This window comes from Eubalaena glacialis, chromosome 7, assembly GCF_028564815.1.
Source record: "Eubalaena glacialis isolate mEubGla1 chromosome 7, mEubGla1.1.hap2.+ XY, whole genome shotgun sequence".
NCBI lineage: Eukaryota > Metazoa > Chordata > Mammalia > Artiodactyla > Balaenidae > Eubalaena > Eubalaena glacialis.
The window spans coordinates 66784673-66802977 of record NC_083722.1 but is presented as its reverse complement, the minus strand read 5'-3'; the positions used below and the strand labels follow the sequence as shown (position 1 = coordinate 66802977).

At 44.2% G+C, this 18305-nt stretch overlaps 1 protein-coding gene across 1 annotated transcript in view; it reads left to right on the top strand.

Moving 5' to 3' along the window:
- The first annotated feature begins 7985 nt into the window (after positions 1-7985).
- GASK1A (golgi associated kinase 1A) overlaps positions 7986-18305 on the top strand; it is an 82051-nt gene continuing 71731 nt past the window's right edge. The window contains exons 1-3 of the mRNA XM_061196546.1: positions 7986-8004; positions 10005-10719; positions 11223-11356. The gene's annotated coding sequence lies outside the window, so the exon portion shown is untranslated. The remainder of the gene's footprint in view (positions 8005-10004; positions 10720-11222; positions 11357-18305) is intronic.

The following is an 18305-nucleotide window of genomic DNA, read 5'->3' as shown; positions in this document are numbered from 1 at the left end:
CACTTCATGCTCTATTGGGTATCCTCAATCAGTTAGCAGTGGAAATATAATCCAGTATCTTGGCGTCAGGGTCACAAATGCCCTGCATAGGTCCAGGATCAAACATAAATGGCATGCATAGATTCTATGCAGCAAGTAAGGGGAAGGTGAAGAATTCCAAAATTAACTATACTTGAAATCAAGTCTGTAAAATAAAATATTTTTAAAAAGGGGATACAGGCTGTTAAAATATTAACTATGAAGAAATGCAGGATATTAATGAATGGTATGAACCATCTTAAAGAGTCAGAGAACCAAAGGCCCTATTCAGAGAAGAAGAACGCTGGCCAAAACAGATGAAACATCCATTCCAGACTCCCCACCTTTAGAGCCATTTTCCAGACTGCAGTTTGCCCCATTGCTATTTAGGCATCCCACTTTATAAGCTCCCAGCCAGTGAATATAATTGTTGATAAAGGAGCAAGGAAGAGAAGCCAGAGGCCTGCTTGGACCAAACTTCTGCTTCCTGAAAAGTACAAACATACTGATAACTGGAGTTTCTGACTGCTGAAGCCAAAGGCCATGTAGTAAGTAGAACTTGGTCTGGTGTAGTCCAGCTAGAGTACCTCTAATAAGCAGTAAAAATTTTATTTTGTACTACACAGACGAGTACGAGTTCACAGACTCATTTCCATTGCGAAATGGAAATGAGTGATGTGAACACGTGTTTTGAGGAAGTTGTTTATTATGCAAATATTACCGAGCACCTGCTTGTATGCAAAGCACTGTGCCAGGTGCTGTAAAGGAATGATAAGTCAGACCTGCTCCCTGCCTTCCTGGAACATTAATCTAGTGAAGATTAAAGGGACCAACCAAAAAAAAATCAAGTGAACAAGATTATTAAAGATTGCTAAGTGCTCGGAAGGGAATGAACAAGGTACAGAAAGTGGGGCCCTCTTTCTATAGATGCTCACAGAAGGCCTATCCTAAGAGGTAACGTTAAAGGTACGACTCAGAGGATGAGAAAGAGCCTCTTGTATCAAGAACAGGAAGAACAGCAGGCAGAGGGAACAGCTGTGCAGACTCCCTGATGTGTGAAGAGTTTGGCACGTTCAAGAAAACAGAAGGTTTTCGCAAAACGAACAGGGCATGTGTGGCACCAGTTGGGATTATACAGATCGATGGGCCAGATCATTCAGTTCCACCCTAAGTGAAAAGAAGTCATTGAAGGGTATTCAGTGGAGGAATGACATGTTTGATTCTTATTATAAGATGATGATGAGCACTCTGGCTGCTAATAGAAAATGGGTTGTAAGGGGACAAAAGTGAAAGCAGAGATCATGTTGGAGACTGCTGGCCGTCCAAGTTGGAGATGATGGTGGCCTGGAGAGGGTGGTGGTAATGGAAATGAAGAGAAGGTGGATTTAAGATATATTTTGGAAATAAAATCAGTGAGCTGCTGCCAATGGATTAGATGCAAGGATAATGGACAGGGAGGAATCAGGGATTGCTTTCTGGCTTCTGACTTGAGCTGAGTTAGACAGTGGTGCCATTTACTGGACTGAATAAGACTGGAATGGGAATAGGTTTGGAGATGGAAAAGTCTAGAACTCTATTTTGGATTAACATTTGCGATAAGTGTGAGATGTACAATTAGAAATTTCAAGTAGGTGGTTTTATATATGGGCTGGACCTCTGGGTTAGTGATACCTGGAGCTGTACATTTGAGAGCGGTCAAACGAACAGAAAGTATTTAAAGCCATGGGAAGAAATGAATGTAATCTCCTAGAGCTGCACTATCCAATACAGTAGCCACTAGCCACATGTGGGTATTAAAATTAAATTTAAAATGTATGCCCTTAGCCACACTGGCCAGATTTCAAGCACACAGTAACTATATGTGGTAGCTGGCTACCTTATTGGATGGTGTAGGCGTAGAACATTTTCATTATTGCAGAAAGGTCTATTGGGCAGTACTGCCCCCAGAGACAGTACAGCAAAATATGAGGGCCCAGGATGAAGTCTTATGGAATACCAACTGTATTTAGGGAATTGGACAGGGGGAAGCACCAAGGAGAAATGCTAAGAAAGAGCATCAGTGAGGGAGTGGCAACACTACACTACCAGTGGCAACATTATGCAGGCAGCAGTTGAAATAGGGTTGACTTTCCAATTGGGACTCTAAGGAGGTGCTCATTAAAATCCTAAATACTCAAAAGCTCCCAGAGTGAAGGTGATATATATGTTAGATGAGGTCAGTATTTTAAAATGGGAGAGAGAGAGAGAGAATGAATAAGAATAAGAACCCATGGAAATGGAACTATGAAAGAGAAGAAACAGTTTGGACTTAACAGGAGAGGATCATGGAAGTTGATCAACCCTAGGAACTCTCTTTCAAAGATGGAAATGTTTGTAGGCAGAGTGGTGGAATGGCAAGACAAATTTTAGAAGTATCACAATGAGAGAATTAGCAAAACATGGCAAAAGATAGGTGTTCTAGGAGGATTAAGAAATAGCACATGGAAATGGATGTCCGGTAAGACAAAGTCTCTAGCAGATACGAAAAAATCCTGGGCATTCCACATGATCTGACTTAAAACATTGGTGGCGTGGCAAACCCAAAATTCACATAGGTAGGGTAGGGGAGCCTGGAAGATACCTCAAAGAAATTGGAAATTATCCACTGGAGAATCTGGAACTGAGAGTATATTTTCATCAAATTTGGAAGGTATGTTACAGTATGACAAACATTAGTCCGGTGGGATTCACGAAGTTAAGGTTAGGGCATGAAAGGTACCTATTTAGACACTTAACCTCCAAGCAACTGAGATGAAATACAAATGAGGAGCTTGTGTGACCACTAAGAGAAAATGTGATATTAAGGTGCTATACAAGAAAACAGTGCTTTCAAATATAAGCCAGGATCAGTATAATTAATTTGCAAATGACAGAAAACCCAAATCTAACTAGTTTAATAAAAGATGTTTATAGGCTCACATAACTGAAAAGTTCAGAAGTAGGACAATGTTCCAATACCTATTGAGAGGGACAGGGTTCAGACCTAGAGAAGATTCTCTGATGTTGAAAGACAATTCCTCTGGCCAGTGATTGAGATGTAAATTATAGAGTGGAAAATTGCTTCCTTACTTTAGCAGAAAGAGAAAACAAAAAGAACTGGCTCTAACCATTTTTTTTTCTCCGAAAGAAGGACTATATTTGTCTGGTGGAAGTGACATAGATATTGGAGTTAAGCAACTGAATTGTTCAGCCTCTACCCCCATTTCCAGCATATGTAGTCCAGGCTAAAGTGTGCTTAGCATGAATGCAGCTGGAGGCCCGATGTCTTCTGATTTCCACTGTATTGTACCCCCTGAAGCCAATAAAAACTTATTCATTGTCAAGTATATAACAGAAACTTTATTCTGTTGATAATATCAAAAGAAATGAGAAAGAACTGGTGTGAAAGAAGAAGCCGAACAGTACATTTGTCTGGCAGACAATCAGCTGGTGTCTTGGGTTGTGTCTTATACTACAGATTTCTCTTCCCACAAGAGCACCCGGTAGAAAACTCGACCTCGCCTTTTCACTCTGACCCCTTCTCTTTGAGAAAATATTAACTCTGAGTGCAAGGGATCTAACCACCAGGCCCCAAATTTATTTTATTATTTTCCTGGGGGGCTCAAAGGGTATTCAGGCAAATGGGGCTAAGCTCCCTTACTATTTCTGCCTTGGGGGTGGCAGATCAGATTCCCTGATGTTCCTTTGAAAAATGCAAGCCTGGGTGAAGAGGGAACAAGAAAAAGAGGGGAGTGATATATGCTGGAAACTGGTGGCAAATAAGATTCAAAACAAAAAGAACCCCCAGGATATATAAAGCGAAAGTATTCTGAAAAGGTGACAGATATACCTGAGGGAAGCCGCACATGGTGATGTTAATATGGAAACTGACAATCAACTCCGCACAAACATAAGAGGTGGGCATGGCCCATCCAGAGAGCCTTGATGCCGGCTCCACCTGCAGGTGGGGCTGGAGGCTGTTGCCCTGCAGAGTGGGAGTTGTTCTGAAAGACTAGTTCTGGTTCATGACAGCTACTCTCTATTTCTCTTCTGTCTGTCCACTAGCTCCTCAGCCCGTAGCAACTGACCTTTGCTCCCTCCAAACTCCTTGAACTGAGGTTACTAAAAGCGCCTGGCTTCCTGGGCGTCGTCATCTACAGTATGTATCCCTGTTGATAATTTACACCCCTTGAAAATGTCCTCTTGGCTCTTGGGTCACCACTTTCTCCTGATGTTCCTGACCTGTTAGTTCCTGCCTCCTTTGAGTTTCCTCCATTTCTGTCCACCCTCTAAAGGTAAGTAGTCGCCTAGGGATCCAATCTTGTCCCTCTTCTAACTCTATACAGTGTCACCAGGTGACAGGATTATTTACCCATTTGGAGTAAACTATATCTGGGGGACTTCCCTGGCGGTCCAGTGGTTAGGACTCCTCGCTGTCACTGCCGAGGGCCTGGGTTCAATCCCTGGTCAGGGAACTAAGATCCCACAAGCTGCGTGGTGTGGCCAAAAAAAAATAAATAAAAATAAACGACATCTGGGAGCCACATGTACAAAAACGAACTTATTATCCTTACCCACGGGTACACGCTAACCCCTGTTTTCTCCACCACCTGCCCACTTGTCCAGGCCAGGAACCTCATGGAAATCTTCAGCTCCTCTCTGTCCTGCACCCTCATAAATAGACTACGTTTTAATGATTCCATTTCACAGATGCAGCAGCTTGGCCATTTCCTTTCCACATCCTCTGCTCTATTCTCCATAGTTACCACATCAGAGTTTTGTGATAGCTGTTGTCTTTTCAATCCTCCCTCATTCTTAGATCAAGAAAATTTCCTTAAAATGAAAATCAAATCATATCACCCTCTTTCTGAAATTCCTTTAATGATTCTCCCTTGTCTATAAAACAAAACCCAAGTTCCTTAGGTGAGTATTCAAAACTATGTCAGTGATTGGTTATAACCTTTGATTTTATGCTCTCTCTCCTCAATCTCCCACTTAGCTCTCAACCACACCCATACTTCTCTGCTTCTCATTCTCAACCACATCTTGCTCTTTCAAGGAATGTGTGAATATATCAGTATAGGTCAGTGGTTCTCAACTGGCAGTGAATTTGCTGCTTTCTCCCAGAAGACATTTGGCAACGTTCAGACACATTTTTTGTTGTTGTCACAATTGGGGATAGGGCTGCTACTGACATCTAGTGGGCATCTAGAGGCCAGGGATGCAACTAAATATACTACAATGCACAGGCAAGTCTCCCATGACAAAGAATTATCTGGCCCCAAATGCCATTAGTGCTGCTGTTAAGAAAATCTCGTATAGGGCAACCACATGTGGAAGTCTGTTGATCATATCTACTGTATCAGACAAATAGGTACAAAGAGAAATAGAACATCCATGTCCAAAGAGTACCTATTTACTCTATTGGCAAGAAATCACTACTTGTGCTAATATTGGATAGAAGCTCTGTGAAATGAGCTTTACCTGTGAGAATTTGTGTTGTGTTTTCTTTTGTGTCCTTCAGTTCATGCTTTTAACTACTCTTTGTCCTTATTAGAGTCTTTCTACCCACAAAGATGAGGTGTCTAGCATCATCTGACAACTTTTCCCATGACCCACATGCCTCGCTTCCCTCACCTTCCTGGAAGTCTTTTTTCTTTTTTCTTTTAATTTTTATTTATTTATTTATTTGGCTGTGCCAGGTCTTAATTGCGGCATGCGGGATCTTTAGTTGTGGCATGTGGGATCTTTTAGTTGCAGCATGTGGGATCTAGTTCCCTGACCAGGGATCAATAGGGCCCCCTGCATTGGGAGTGCGGAGTCTTAGCCACTGGGCCACCAGGGAAGTCCCCCTGAAGTCTTTAGAGTCAGAATGCCGTGAACTTGGGGAAACTGCAGACCTGAAATTGGGCTGTGAGCTTTTTGTCTTGCTGTTCATGCATGACATGTGAGCAGAGGGAGGGGAACTGGGTGTGACAATAGCAATCATTTCGTCTCAAACCAGAATTAACCAAAACAAACAGTTAAAGTGTAGCGGTCCACCAGCACATATAGTTTTATGCAGTTGGGAATCTGTGGTCTAACCAGTGGCAGCTGTTGTGTTGCAGGCATTGTCTTTAATGAGTGTACCTCGCAGAATCAATCCATGGCAGGATCCCTGTTTTCCAGTGATGAACTAAGTAGCTGACACAGAGTGGGATTTGGAAGTAGGTTACTCTTATAATACTGTAATATTTGGGACATGCCTTATAACTTGGGATGTAATTTTAACATGACTACCATTCTTTTTTTTCCAACTTACCTTCTCCCCACCCTTGCCAGAGCGATAAAATTAATGAAGAATCTTAAAATCCATTGATATATCTTAGGAAAAAAATAGTAGTAGGGAGTCATCAAAATTTATTGTTAAACCATCTGTAAGTCTTGTTTCAGTTTTGTTCCTTTGACTCATTGACTTTATTGCTGAAAAGGACATTTGAAGTTGTCTAGTCCAACTATCTTATTTCAATACAGGAAAAAAGACAGAGGTTGAGAGTTAAGGACTTTTTCAAGGTCTTCCAGTGTTTGCCTGCATTTTTTTTTTTTGAGGAGTGATAGCATCTTTATTATTGCTGTTAATGGAACAAAAGGTACCTAATCACACCAGCTTCTCTTTTGAAAGAAAACTACAAATATCCTAATAACATCACATATCAAAGGGTAGTTACTTTTGCTGCCTTCTGTTAAAAGCAATTACATGCTAGGAAACCACACATTGCTCACACATTGCCAGAAGCATGGAGGGAACTGAATAGACTGAATAGCATCAGGCTATTCTTATCACATGAAGCCAGACACAGTCAACTCTCAGTAAGCCATTCTCATGGAGGGAACACTGATAATTCACAATAGTTATATCTGCCGTTTGAATGCATCACATAGTTTGTTTAGGCTCCTATAAAATTAATTTAAATTAAAAATATGATCCTTAAGCCAGTGTTGACACATGACAAAGAGCATGAGGTAATGGTGCTGGGGAGGCAGGGAAACATCAGACTAGTATTAGTACTGGGCCACTGGATAGACTAAAGGCACATGACACATATGTGGAGAACTTAGCCAAGAGTGGCTAGGAACTTCAATATATTGTCACTCTTTCTAGATTGGTTTTATATGGGGAGCTATGTTTTTCAACACACCGTATGTACATTTTGTTTGTTTGTTTGTTTAGTGGGCAAATTGATTCATTCAGTTCTGTCACTTTATGAGTATAATTTTACTGGGTCGTTTTAATAGAAATATATTAATACTCTACATAAGCTAGGTAACATTGAGTACACAAGAATAAAGTACTTAAAAGGGCAAGATCACATCAATAGCCTATCCTTGTCCTGTGGGACAGATAAGGGGATCTTGAATTGAGGTTTTTGATAATAGAGCTTTACTCGGCACAGTCATACTACAGAGAGATGCAGTGGTGTTGAAAAGCACAGGCTGTGGATTCAGTCTCGCTCTAATGATGCCTGCATATTTAATAAACGTTTTCCTATCTCTGGTGTGTAGTCTCTAGGGAACTCTATTTACAGTTTGGGGGCTCCACATTTCTTCTTGGCTTATTAATCCTCTGTCCATTATCTCCCCCAGCTTCCTCTCCTGGATGCTTTCCTGTGATCCTGTGATTATGAGTCTAGATTCATGGAACCTACAGTTTTCTCAGGCTCCTTCCTGGAATGATCTCTGCGTTGTCTCAGCATTCTGAGACGTGCCTGTTGTCTTCCTCTCGTGAGCAGAGAATCATGCTGCCAGTACAAACAATGTTAAATGTTAAAACAGAACCTGGGGTAGAGGTTCTTTATGGGAGTTGTGATCAGTCCATCTTGCTGATGTATCGTTCTCTGCCTTAAGCTACTGAGAATCATACTTTTCTCCATAAGAAGAATTGAAGAAGCTAGATGATGACAGGCTGTGTCCCTTAAAACCAAGCCTCAGGTGAGCTTTGTTCCCTTTGACCTCTGTCCACTTGAGTTTTGAGGTAAGCCAGCGCAGGCACTTCATGGAAACTGTGTCCAAGGTGAAGCTGCATCCATCTATATTCACCAAAAGGAGCCTCTGAGAGGTTTCAGATAAGACAAGATAGGTACAGAGAAGAGGTACACCTGGCCTGCGAGGACAGGATGAAGCCTGGAACCTGAGTGGTGGCAGCAAGAATTACCCTTAGGACATGGGTGTACATGAGGACAGGCATAAACTAGTCATATGGAAACTCATTCCCTTATTCTCTTATTAACCAACATTTGAATATATTGGTATAACGCCAAAAATGTGGGATATTCTAACCAACATTTAGAAATATTGTAATTGATGATTTGGCATCCATTGATCATAGGGTCAAACTAACAGCCAAAGTTGATTATATTTCCCCTTTGGGTGTGCAAATATCATATTACAAACCTTCCAACCACAGACCCCAACATCTGTGTTTTGCTTCCTGCCCAGCAGGAGAACGTCCCCACCTAACAACTTCCCACCGCTCTAGTAATAAAGGCTTTTGCCTATGCTTTCTGCCCCCTCCTCTGCCTCCTGACTGACCCCATGGTGCTTCCCCATGGGCCCCCTGCGTGGTGTGGCATGCCCCCTCTTTTCAGGAACTGTAAGTACTTCTTTTTTCAAAGGCAGTTGTCTCCTTGTCTGTGACCTTACCATACATGATTTCTAAAAATCCTGGGTGTATGTTAAACACGGATGAACCCCACAATGTATAAATTTTTATGGCAGGTAATGGTAAATGCTATGAAGGATAATAAAGCAGGGAAGGGGTATAGAAAGGGATAGATAGAGTGATCAGGGACAGACTCTGATGAGGGGGCATTTGAACAAGAGACCAGAGTAAAGTAGGGAGCAAGATGTGCTGATATTTAGGGGCAGCTTTTCAGGCAGAGGGAATAGCAACTGCTAGGGCTGAGGAGGAGGGAGCATGCTTGGACCGTGTACATAGGGAGATGGTGAGGCTTCGGTGCTTAGGAGCGGGATGGGTTCAGCATATGGCAGGTGGACTGAATTGTGTCCCGCCCAACTTTATATGTTAAAGCCCTAACCTCCAGTACCTCAGCATGTGACTGTATTTGGAGACAGGATCTTCAAAGACATAATTAAGTTAAAATGAGGTTGTTATGGTGGTCGCTAATCCAGTCAGACTGGTGTCCATATGAGAAGAGGATATTAGCACACAGACACCAGGGGTGCACATGTGTAGGGGGATGACCGTGTGAAGAGGCAGCAAGAGGTTGGTCATCTGCAAGCCAAGGAGAGAGGCCTCAGAGGAAACCAACTAGCTGGCACCTTGATCTTGGACTTCCAGCCTCCTATACCATAAGAAAATTAATTTCTGTTAAGCCATCCAGTCTGTGAAATTTTGTCATGGCCTAGGGCTAAATCATGATGGCAAAATGTTACCTTGCAGTTATGGTTAGTTAGTCAGTGTGGGTGAAAGTTTGATCTGTGTTCTCCTGGCCGAGTGTTGTTTTCTCTAATCTTTTATATTGCTTATGTTTTCAGGTAATTTGCAAGCTTCGTGATAGCATTCCTCACATACCCCTAAGTTGGAATATCTAAGTTATTTAATTTAATTTTTTGTTTGACATTTAATTGATGAAGAGGAGTCTCACCAGCCCACCCAACACAATATCCTCTTCACTTTTCATTCTTTTTTGGTCTTCTGAGGCCGTTCCCATGATCAGATTTCCATTTTCAACAATGTTACTCTCTTGGACCAACCATAATTATCTCGTCTCCTTTTGCATCTTTGGCCATGAGACCAGATGCAGCCCCTTTCCCTTTTGGGTCCCAGGGCTTTTCCTTGTCTTTCTTCATTCCCTATGCTCTGTGAAACCAATTTGTAAACATACAAAAGCTGTGTATTTACAGCATACAGTCGTATCTTTGATGATCTAGTTCCCTCTCTAACATTTGCATTTATTATTTTTTCTCAGGTTGTGAAATCAGGGCTGAATTTGCGCTTTAGGCCTCAAAACAAGACATTTCTGAGAAAAGTGAATCCCGTGGCTTGGCCTCAGAGGAACATTAAGAGACCTTCCCCAGGGACCTGGTTTTCAAGTTACCTGTGAATCAGAGAGCAAGATAGAGAGGCCTTCAGGAAGTCTCATAAGGGATGGAATGAAGAAAAATAAGAGAGATTCAGCAAAGGAGGGAGTAAATAATGAGAAAATTCCTATAAAAAATAGATGTCATGCACATAAGAAATCAGAAAAAAATGTTGGGGTCAGTTCACACATCTGCAATTTCCAGGTGTGTGGCAAAGCCCTTAACTTCAACTCAGTGCCAGCAAGTCAGCACTGGAGAGAAACCTTTTAGATGCAAGGACTACAGCAAGGCCTTCAAGCAAAAAGTCAGCTTAAATCAATATCAATGGATCCAAAAGAAAAAAAGAAAAGGAAAGAAAAATGAAAAAGAAAACCCCAATATCAATGGATCCACCCTTGGGTGAAGCCCTACAAATGCAGAGTGTGGGAAAGGCTTCAACAAGAGTTCAGGATTGAAGCAGCACTGAAGGCTTCATGTTAGAGAAAAACCCTGTGAATGTGGGAAAATCTTCATTCAGAACTCAAATTTTATTTGTCATTGGAGAATTCATCCTGGAGAGGAACTTTTAAATGTAACCTTGTTCTGTGTGTCCCCCTAGTGCAGGTTAGCAGGCCCTCCCCTTCTTGGCCTGATTATCCCAATCCAGCTGTACCTCCTGCCCTCCCCAGACTCTCCTCCAGCCAGTCCTCTCCACTCACTGCAACACACACTGTTTCAGTTTCTTCCTCTGAGCTTGCGCTTTTTCTGCTCCCCCAGATGCCCTCTCCCCATCTCTTCCCCTTTCTTTGATCCTATCTAGCCTTAAGACTCTTTGAAGCTTACCACTTTGACTCTGCCTTTCTCACTACAGCGTCTTTTGTCTGTTTTCTTAAAGACAGCCTTATTATTTTTTTTTTTAAAAATTTTTTGGCCGTGCCATGTGGCATGTGGGATCTTAGTTCCCCGACCAGGGATCGAACCCACGCCCCCTGCATTGGAAGGGCAGAGTCTTAACCACTGGACTGCCGGGGAATTCCCAAGACAGCCTTATTCTATTTACAATGAATTTATATGCTGGTTGTTTTCTTATTGTTGTTTTGTATTTTTATTTTTTGTTTTCCCTCCAGCTGACTCAATGTTATTTCCAACTCTGCAGTTGTGAGCTTCTCCATAGCAGGATTGGTCAGGAAGGTGGACTGTCCCCAAAGGAGATGAATATAAGGAATGACCTTGAGAGTGTCTGTCTTTCCTTAGATTTTAGGTAAGTTGTTTGCCCTGAGACTTCAGCTCTCTGATGTGTTCAAGGAAAAATTTCAGACTATCTGGCTATTTTTTTTTTTTTTTTGGTTGCACCATACAGCATGTGGGATTTTAGGTCCCTGACCAGGGACTGAACCCGCGCCTCCTGCAGTCTTAATCTCTGGACTGCCAGGGAGGTCCCAGTCTGGCTATTTTTTGTTGTAAGGGTGGGACCATATTCTTCAGGTTTTTAAAAAATTTTATTTATTTATTTATTTATTTTTGGCTGTGTTGGGTCTTCATTGCTGCTTGCGGGCTTTCTCTAGTTGCGGCGAGCGGGGGCTACTCTTCGTTGTGGTGCACTGGCTTCTCATTGCGGTGGCTTCTCTTGTTGTGGAGCACGGGCTCTAGGCACACGGGTTTCAGTAGTTGTGGCACGCAGGCTCAGTAGTTGTGGCGCACAGGCTTAGTTGCTCCGCGACATGTGGGATCTTCCCGGACTAGGGCTCAAACCCGTGTCCTCTGCATTGGCAGGCGGATTCTTAACCACTGCGCCACCAGGGAAGTCCCTTCTTCAGTTGTTCTACATCTTGAGAAGAGGTGGATTTTTGGATTTTTAAAATTTTCAAAGTGGACCACACTTAAAAAAAAACAACAAAAAACACTGAACAACAGTTTGTAGATATTCATTAGCAACCAATGCAATGTGATGAGTTTTGAGAGAGATGAGACACATAACATGAATCTCACATTCCCCAGACCTTCTCCTTGGGAATATTTGCCGAGTTGTGGCCCAGAGAGTTACAGCCTTTCTCAGTGTGTGGAGGAGATACAGATCAGACCTGCTATATGTTTTTCTTTTTTTAACGTATTGTATAAATATGGAGAAATGTGTTGAAAAAGCACCAAGTAGTTGACAAGGGGGAGGAGTGTGTGACATTACCGGTGGCTGAATCCAGAGCCATTTCCAGGGCTATCCTGTATGGTTGTGATAATTGTGCAAAGAGGAACTGCTCTAAGGGACAGATGGGAGTTGAAATCCTGCCCTTGTTCCATTTGCCATGTCACGCACCTATGGGATTGTATCTCTTTAGGGGCTACTCTTTCCTAATAGGTACTGATGTGCCTTATGGGCTATTCTGGCCTTTCCCAGCATTTTTCTCTGTTGCTGTCTTCACTCTAGAGTATAGGAAAGCTAGATATTCACATTTCCAGTCTATCTTGCATTCTATCGTGCAGTGGACATGGTAATGACTGTTACTCGTCACCTAGTCTCCATTCTCTTCTGCTTCCATAAAAATTGCTAAATTTTCCAGTTTTTTCAGCAGGTATGTTTGGCCATGTGACCAACCTCTGGCCATTGTGAAATGGTATGTGCAACTCTCTGGCCATGCACTTAAATGCATTAGACCAAGGAAAACAGGGTCCCACCCCAGGTCATGTGCCCAGGGTGTGCAGGGGGTCCTGCACTTTGGAGTTCCTTCCTCTACATTTTTTTTTTATTGGTTTATTTTTATCCTTTTATTTATTTATTTATTTTGGCTGCGCTGGGTCTTAGTTGCGGCATGTGGACTTCTTAGTTGCAGCATGTGAACTCCTAGTTACGGCATGTGAACTCCTAGTTGCGGCATGTGAACTCTTAGTTGTGGCATGCATGTGGGATCTAGTTCCCTGACCAGGGATCGAACCTGGTCCCCTCCATTGGGAGCGTGGAGTCTTACCCACTGGACCACCAGGGAAGTACCCCCTTCCTCTACATTTTAAAAGTCATCTACTGTTGCCTGGGTGTGGCTAGGTCAAATAGGGCTGTCACATGGGGTGCTCCGAGAGTAGATTGTGATCTCCATGGGCCCTGGGCTCTGTCTCTCCCATTTGGGGTGCTCTCTGAGCATTTACTCAGTGTGTGGGCTGACCAGGTGTCCTAAGGAGCTCCAGAATGCACACCTATAGGGTTGTGCCAGGGCCCTATGGCTGGACCTCAGTTCTAGGAGGGAGGCCAGCCTGGGTTTTTCCCACAGGATCACATGACACTGGGCCATCAGAATGATGCTGACTGATTCGGGGTGACTCATTCATCTTAGGCACAGGTTTGAATTCAAGGCTCTGGGCTACTGTGGGTCTGCTGTCAACCCTTGGGGTGGGCTGCATATGTGGGCCCCTATGTCAGCTCTTGCTCTTCTGCGTTCCTACTGCAATGCTGCTTATGGGCTACAACACCCAACGACAACAGAGGTGGCAGCAAATATCCTTTATCTTGTGCATTCCCCACTCTTGGCCATGAGGGTGGTCACTCTTCCCCGCACAACATGTCAGGCAGTTCTCTGGGGGTGGCCACACCTCTCTCCTCTGAGGGCTTTCAACAGGCTTTCTGATAGATGTCCTCTCTTACCCCCCACTGATGCAGTGACGCCATGCTGTCCTGGGTCAGTCTTAAGCTGTGCTGGAAGAGGACATTCATTTCTTGGGTGAATTGAACTGCTCTTCTTACTCTTCGCATGGGCCCATTGCTTATCCTCCCCGTTGTTGGTGGTGGTATGGAAGGGAGAAAGATAACCGACGTTGAAAGACATCACATTCTAGGAACGCAATGATTATAGCAGTTGCTATGGTCTCAATGTTTATGTCCCCTTCAAAATTCATACATTGAAATCCTAATCCTGATGTGATGGTATTAGGAGGTAGGGCTTTTGGGAGGTGCTCTCATGAACGGGATTAGTGTTCTTGCAAAAGAGATCGCACAGAGCTCCATAGCTCCCTTCCATGTGAGGGCACCACAAGAAGGCCCTGTCTATGAACCAGGAAGAGGGCCCTCATCAGAATTCGACCATGTTGGTGCCTTGATCTTGAACCTCCCAGCATCCAGAACTGTAAGAAATAAACTTCTGTTCTTTATAAGCTACCCAGGCTATAGTGTTTTGTCTAGCAGCCTGAATGGACAAAGACAGCAGTTTAAGAGCAGTTGTGGTTGTAAAATATGTGATTCAATGATTAGACTATAACATTCCAAATGGTAAATTTAACATGACCAGAAAACTTATTACAATTAATATTTTCCTGAATATCCTGCATAAGACCTGTATTTGCAGTTATTGTAATAACCTTTGAGGATGTCATTGGAAGCCAATATTCATGGGTGGCATGATGATTCAATGCCATTAGTAATGATCTAAGCAGCATTCAATAAATGGTATTAAAGAACTGAAGAGGCAAGAATATCTATATTGTTTCAGTTCTGTGGTGAGTTCAAGGATTTGAGGGATGATCAAGAAAAGACAAGACCTGAAACATATAATATTGTACATCAACTATACCTCAATCCAAAAAAATTTTTTAAAGAAAAAGAAAAAGATAAGACCACTAGATGGCACTATTGTACAACAAACTACATTGGGCGGCCTCTGTACCGCTCGCAGGAGAGGGGAAGTCCCTTACTGAAGGGACAACCCAGCAGGGGAAGAAGGCAAGGGAATCCCGGGGAGGGGGTGGGGTGGAGAGGCAAATTGGAAAGGAGGCTTACTTGTCTAGGCAGTGTTGCTCAACAGCAAGGTGGGAGTCTCTGCCCTTCAGAGAGCGTTGAAGGGCAGCAGCGGTTTGGGGTCTTTTACGGCCACAGAGTTTGTCTTATCCATGGCTAGCAGACATTAGGTGCAGTTTCACGAGTTATGCAAAGCAGGCAGGCTCTAAATGGCTAAAAATATGCTAATATGGGTTATGTTTAAAGCAACTGGATGAGTAAGAATTTGTAAAATGTGTAAAAATGTGTAAAAAAATATTGTACCCTTAAAGCTTGTAAATATTGTACCCTTAAAGCTTGATATAAATTTCCTATGTTTATAGGTTATTACACAATTACAACTGAACATTCAAATTCGATAATATTCAAATTGCATTAGTTTAATATTAGGAACAGTGATGTTTTGCTAAAACTAGATTGCTCTTCTAAGATGAATATTATACTATAGGTTTTTTTGTTTGTTTGGCCTCACTGCACAGCTAGTGGGCTCTTAGTTCCCCGACCAGGGATCGGACCCAGGCCCTCAGCAGTGAAAGCTCAGAGTCCTAACCACTGGACCACCAGGGAATTCCCTGGCATAGGTTGTTTTGATTTTGCCTTGGCAAACCTACCTAACCAAGTGTCTTTGGTTGATGGGAATTGGGAATGGCCTACTCCAACTGTCAGCATGATTTCCAGGCTCCATATCTTCTACATGGAAAATATGTCAAAGAGCAGAAGCAGTGACTTACATCTGAGAACATCCCGGTGGGAGGGAAAGAGAAATCATGTTTATTCCTCACGAATACTGAAGTGCCCTGGAGTAAGCTGACACTCTTCTGTAACAGTGTTATCAGTAAGGCTTTAAACTCCAGGTTCTTTTGAGCAGGGAAATCCTAACCCCTGCTCTCCCATATTTAAAGGTCTTTTGGAGGTGACCACTGACACTCCTATAAAGCTCTCAGGTTATGCAGACGATTGAGGACTTGAGGTTATCTTGAAAAGATGTGACCTGGGTTCCACACAAGGGCCTCATGGATCCCGAGGAAGTGTCGGCCTCAGTAGGATATGGCTGAGGGCTGGATGCTCCTCTGGACACAGCCTTCTTGGCAGTGGGAGACGAAAAGACTTGTAAACTGTGAGCCCCATGTGGGGCATCACAGTGGCCGGGGTAGGAGCTAGACACATGAGGACATTTGGCAGTGGTGGACAAATGAAGTGGTGGACAAGTCTAAGAAAGGTTGCAGGACTGTGTGTAGGCTTCTAGCTGGGACCCGGATTCACTTCTCACCCTCCCTCACTCATTCATGGTGGCTCTCCCTATGCAGGACAGAAAAGCACCGCCTTTTTGACTTTCTAAGGGTCTTCTGGATATATATTAAGATCACTACTCTGTTCCTCGACTTTCATTCATTCAGCAAACGTTTCGGTGCCTCCTCTGTCTTGAGGTCCCCACCCCGTCCAGGTCAGGCCCTCAGCCCAGTTCACCTCTCTCTCCAGGTCCCTGATTTCTCCTCTAGGCCCTGAAGGGAGGGACTCACCCGTAGGTGGAAAACCTGCCAGGCAGGGGCCGGGCCTGTCCCGGCAGGGAATAGGCTCCTGCCTCCAAGAGGAAGGATGACCTCGCAGGCTCCGCTGCTCATTGGCTCAGCTGGGCCCCGCCCTTTCACCCGATATCCAATGGAATGAAGGTCCTGCTTCCTTCTCCGGCCTTAAGGTTAGGACAAGCCAAGTCCTCTGCCTTGACTCAGAACGCGGAGTCCCGTGGATTCCCTAGTGGTCCAGTGGTTAGGACTCTGCACTTTGACTGCCGAGGGCCAGGGTTTGATCCCTGGTCAGGGAACTGAAATCCCGCAAGCCGTGCAGCGCGGCCAAAAAAATAAAGAAGAACGCGGTGCCTGAGAGGAAGACACCTACCTCGCCTTTTTTTCCTCAGGCTCGTCTGGTGGGAACTAGAAGGAGGAACCACCGAGATGTGGGGTCCTCTAAGATCACTAGAGAGAATTTCAGGGAAATTATAGGTTGACAGGTCACTGTGATGACGTACTTCCGGCTCAGCCATTGCTTTTAGCGCGTGAGGGTTTGGTTTGTGAGGACCCGCGAGTGGTTCCCCAAAGCTCTGTTCGCTGGAAAGGGGCAGAAGCCACTCAGAGCCCACGGTGAGCGGGTCTGGCTTGGTCAGAGCAGGACGGGAAGGACCCTGGGGGAGACCGGGAGGGCTACTGCTGCTACCGGGGTTCTCACCCCAACGCCCATGCTAGACGCGTTCGCATGGAGAGGGGGCGCTGGCGGGCCGGGGGCACCGGCCGCAGGCTCCTGACGCCTAGTTTCTTGTCCCCAGGACAGCCTGCGGCCTATTCACACTTGGATACTGACACAAAGTCAAGTGTTGACACCGAGGTCCTCAAAGTTTTTTAACTGTCTGCGCTCCACGACGCGCTGTCAGCAGAGAACACTGCCCTCGGTCGCTCCAGCCCCCTTTTGTCCAGGCTGCGGAGACCCCAGCCCTACCCCTAGGCCTGTGCACAACTACTTAACGCTCTTTCCCTTTTCAGGTGGTCTCAGGAAATCAGTCTGTGATCACTTTATTCGCCTTACTTGCCTGGCCAGGTGTAAACCCAATCTGGAAGCGAATCGTAGAGTACCCAAAGTTTTGAGGAGACTGAAATGGTTTTCTCCCCCCACCCCCATGGAGGCTACTTCCTTCACAGAATTGGAGAACGTGGAGCCCTGGATTTGGATTGGCTCATATGAATGTTTAATCTAAAAGTCTTGGGACTTCCCTGGGGATCCAGTGGTTAAGACTCGGGGCTTCCACTGCAGGGGGCACAGGGTTCCATCCCTGGTTGGGGGACTAAGATGCCTCATGCCGTGCAGAGCAACATAAATAAATAAATACAAATAAAAATCTCTTGAGGGGTTATATCCATCAAGCACCTAATATGTGTCTAATGTTTAGCATATGATATCCTATGCACAGTATTGGGGCTATGGAAACATTATTTATTTATTATTATTTTAAAATTTTATTTAATTAATTTTATTTTTGGCTACGTTGGGTCTTCGTTGCTGCACGTGGGCTTTCTCTAGTTGCGGTGAGCGGGGGCTACTCTGCGTTGCGGTGCGCGGGCTTCTCATTGCGGTGGCTTCTCTTGTTGCGGATCACGGGCTCTAGGCATGTGGGCTTCAGTCGTTGCGGCATGCGGGCTCAGTAGTTGTGGCTCACGGGCCCAGTTGCTCCGTGGCATGTGGGATCTTCCCAGACCAGGGCTTGAACCCGTGTCCCCTGCATTGGCAGGCAGATTCTCAACCACTGCGCCACCAGGGAAGCCCCCTCTCATTCATTCTTGATATCATATTGGGGTTTTTTAATTGCCTTTTCTCCATTAAGGAGTGATACAGAGCACCATTTCATATGTTTATTGCATATGTGGATGTCCACTTATGTGAAGTCACTGTTGAGATACGTTCCCATTGT